This window comes from Sardina pilchardus, chromosome 10 (genome assembly GCF_963854185.1).
Source record: "Sardina pilchardus chromosome 10, fSarPil1.1, whole genome shotgun sequence".
Taxonomy (NCBI): Eukaryota; Metazoa; Chordata; class Actinopteri; order Clupeiformes; family Clupeidae; genus Sardina; species Sardina pilchardus.
The window spans coordinates 26,703,841-26,708,414 of record NC_085003.1 but is presented as its reverse complement, the minus strand read 5'-3'; positions in this window follow the sequence as shown (position 1 = coordinate 26,708,414).

Genomic DNA, 4,574 nt, shown 5'->3' with positions numbered 1-4,574 from the left:
GACTGAGGGGTTAAAAAACAACAACAGAACAACAACAACAACAACACAACAACAACAACACACAAAGAACAAACAGCCTGAACATCTTACTACAAGGATGCATTGTATTACAACATGGTCAACCCATAATAATGGATCTACCCATGATAATGCTGCATGCCATTCCAAAGTGTCATGGCTGCTGTGAACACACACTTCTGCATTCCTCAGTAATTGTAAAAAGCCTCCGGGATTACTGTTGAATCTCCACTTTAACTGCATTCACATATATCATGCTGTGACTAAAACACCCATAGAAACGACATACCAACTGGGTACAGCATGAATACTTGAATATGACCAGGACTTTAAGCAGTACAAAAAAGACAAGAGTCACCTGGAGACTATTACAGAGATTAATAGAGAGAAGGAGAGAGAGAGAGAGAGAGAGAGAGAGAGAGAGAGAGAGAGAGAGAGAGAGAGAGAGAGGGCTGTTAGGGGAATGATGTCACAGATACTCGTCTTCCACTCTTGTAATGTTTTGCTTTCCTTGCACTCTTTCACTCCGTGTGTTCTGCTTACAGTATGTCTTTCTCTCCTCTCCTTCTTTCCCTCCCTCCCTCTCTCTCTCCATCTCTCACTCTCTGTGAAAAAGCTTAAGAGCATTAAGATCAGCTCTGCTTCTGAAATAACCCTGAGGCTAGAACACACCACCACTGGCTAAAACACACACACGCGCACTCACACACTCACGCATGCCCACACACACACACGCATGCTCACACACACACACACACACACACACACACACACACACACACACACACACACACACACACACACACACACACACACACACACACACACACACACACACACACACACACACACACACACACACACACACACACACACACACACACACACACACACACACACACACACACACACACACATACACACACACACACACACACACACACCACAAACACACACACACACACTCCAAGCCAAAAATATTGTTTTTGCACCTGATGCAGGTTTGTCAGTTGACATGTTAAATATTTCCCCTTGGGTGTGCCAAGAGGTCGGTGTCAGGTAATCGCTCTGAAAGGAAAGGAATCAGTCTGGAGCAAATGCACATCGTTTGGTGTTAGGCTTGTGTGGTCTACTTGCCCACATGCCATGCCCACATTGGCACAAAACTACCCCTGCGGTGGGCAAGTTGGTACATCTGCAATCTATGTGTGTCACCTATGATCGTGTCTCTGCTAGCCTTCTTACCGATCTTGATTTCTCATTAAACCCACAGGGTTTAATAAAGAAAAACAGAAACTGTATAGCCACAGGTGATTTGGACCTTTTCTTCTCTCATCTAGGCAGAGTGGATAAGCCATGAGCCCCTGCATATCCCTGCTGTCTGTAAGAACAGTCCACCACCTCCCATGCCGTTAAACACATCTCTCTTATGGGTGAAGAGTGGTATTCCTGCAGAAGGCCTTCACGGGTAATTTCATGTAAACCACGCATAAGCCCTTTCATAATCCCATCAGAACTCTAGTTTACGTGTGCACCAATAAAGCTTAATCTCAGACAGACACACGCGGAAATAGCTCTACTTGAATAAAAACCGCAGTGTTGAAACAATATACCCCATCAGTACCACCCATAACAGTTTGAAATAGAGTACATGAAGACTTATGGCAGAGTTGTGTACTTGATGTGATTGTGTACTGTAAGAAATACATAACTACAAAAGCCAAACATACACTCGACTTGGAAAGTGTTTTCACATCTGCATATAGTGTGTGCATGTCACATTTGCATATAGTGTGTGTATGTCACATTTGCATATAGTGTGTGTATGTCACATTGCATATAGTGTGTGCATGCCACACCTGTATATAGTGTGTGTATGTCACACCTCTAGTCTAAAGTCTAGAGGATTTTTAAAAGCACAGTATGAGAAATCCCCTTTTGCCTGGCAATTATGCGCTGTGTGAGGGATTGTTGCAAAATAATGTGTGGGTGAGCGTGTGTGTGTTTGTGTGTGTGTATGAGTGTTTGTATGCGAGTGTGTGCGTGTTTGAGACTATGCAACACAGGGGAACACAGAATCACTGTATTTTTGCTGAGTCACTTTCTGTACCACTATACAAGCCTGTCTCAGTAAATAGGCCAGTGTGTGCGTGTGTGTGTATGTGTGTGAGTGTGAATGTGTGTGTATGTGTGTGTGTGTGTATGTAGGTGTATGCGTGTGTGTGTGTGTGCATATGTCTGTCTGAGTGAGTGTGTGTGCATGCGTGTGTGCGTGCGTGTGTAGGTGTATGCGTGTGTGTGTGCATGTGTCTGTCTGAGTGTGTGTGTGTGTGTGCGTGTGTATGTGTGTATGATTATCTCTTCTGTATTCTGGCTCAGTTCTCTGTGTCTCAGCAAGGTGACCGCCACTGCAGCAGGCTGACAGAGCTGTGGCGCCACAGCTAGACAATCACACACACACACACACACACACGCACGCATGCACGCACGCGCGCACGCACACACACCTCAGTTGTTCCTCTCATTCTTTGTGTAGACAGACAACCTAAGCAGAATGTCCTAGATGAGCTGACGCACATGCGCACACACACACACACACACACACACACACAGACACTCTTGCAACAAAACCCCACACAAAAGCTGTCTCTGAGTGTGTGGAGTGTTTGGGAGGCTCAGCTAGAAAGGCACTAGAGTGAGTCACGGCTGTGAATTTTCTGCCCCAGTAACGTTAGCCCACTTTCCCTGCTGCTGCTGCTGCCGAACCACGAGTCCGGAACTTTCCTCAGGAAACACAGAGCATCAGGCATTGTGCATCACATGAATGAATTAACACACACCTGCAGGAGAACCCCAGTGTGTGTGTGTGTGTGTGTGTGTGTGTATGCTTAATTATCTGTGTCATAACCAGAATCATGTGTTATTTAATATACATAATAAAATATAGACCAGTACACTGTGCACATATACAGACAATGTGCATGTGTGTGTGTGTGCGTGTGTGGGAGGGTGAATATGTGTATATGCTCATCAGATCTGTCATAGCTGTCATCAGACAGGACTCATAAAACACTGTCTTGCCTTATATCCTTATATATAAGTATGTACAGTATACACAATACGGTTAATACTGGACATTGCTGTATACCTGATACTCTTTACATATGTGCCACCAGTCCGTGTGTGTGTGTGTGTGTGTGTGTGAGAGAGAGAGTGAAACAAAAGTGTTGTCCCCATCTAGACACAGACATGTGTTTAAAAAATAATAATAAATAAAAAAACATTGCTAGTTGTGTTGTTTTCAACACATATTGTGTAAGGAAATCAAAGGAAACAACACAAAGTGTGTTGTCGCTAACTGGACACAAACATGTGTTTAAGAACAATGCAAGTTGTCTGGGGTTTTAAAGAGTGCGGAGGAGTGTGGAGTGTGAGGATGCAGGAGGGTCTGCGGAGGTAAATGCAGAGTGGAGCAGGTAAATGTTTCATGAACACACACAGCGCCTCGACTGCATTTTTAATAGAGAGCAGCAGGATCATGGGAGAGGGATGGTCCGAGGGAGTCCCACCGACGAGCCCAGAATACCGCAGCGGCAGGAAGTCAGGCGTGCCACGTGCATTCCAGAGCAGCCAGGGAGATTTCAACGAATGCGGGCCACTAACGTTAGGACGTTTGCTGAAGAGAGGGCGTACTATACACACACTGGTACCGTAAGTTCCCAACTATTAGCCACAGCTTATACATTGATTTTGCTAAATTTCTTCAGCTATGGGGTTAATACAAGGGCACAGTTAATAATATGGTATTAATATGGTTCTGTTTTTTCAACTTGCATAAAACACTGTCCTGCAGCTAATACACAAAGCAGCTGATACACAGGAAATGACTGTAGTCACCACAACTGGTTGCTTTACGGATTTCCCACTGGATTTACTATTGTACTATCCACAGCATGTGAGATCAGTTCAGTATTCATAACATCAAGCCTGTAGCTACTTAAAACCTTTGCTGTGATTGTGTCTGCATCGACTACATAACTGGTTGTCATATCTTTTGTCAGTTCGTGGCATTGTAATAGGAGGCCCCAGGATCTGTATAAGAACAAGTTTTGTCTGGATTGGAGGCAGTTTGTATCAACAATTACATAATAAATAATAAAAATAAATAAGCATCCCCACCCTAAAACCATCTGATCTAAGACAGATGCTGTCTGACTTGAGCGTACTTTTGCGTGTGAGTTCAGTTTAGCGTACTTTAGTGTGTCTGTTCAGTTTAGCGACCTTTTGTGTGATTTTACTGTGTTCAGTTGCTTGATGGGAACACACACAGAAATATTTTCACATCTTCAGATACCTGTGTCACCTGCCTTCCTCTCCTTCAGCTTCTCCAGCACTTAGCACGTCTGTCATTACCACACACACACACACACACACACACACACACACACACACACACACACACACACACACACACACACACACACACACACACACACACACACACACACACACACACACACACACACACTATTCTGTTGGCACAATAATTACAGCCT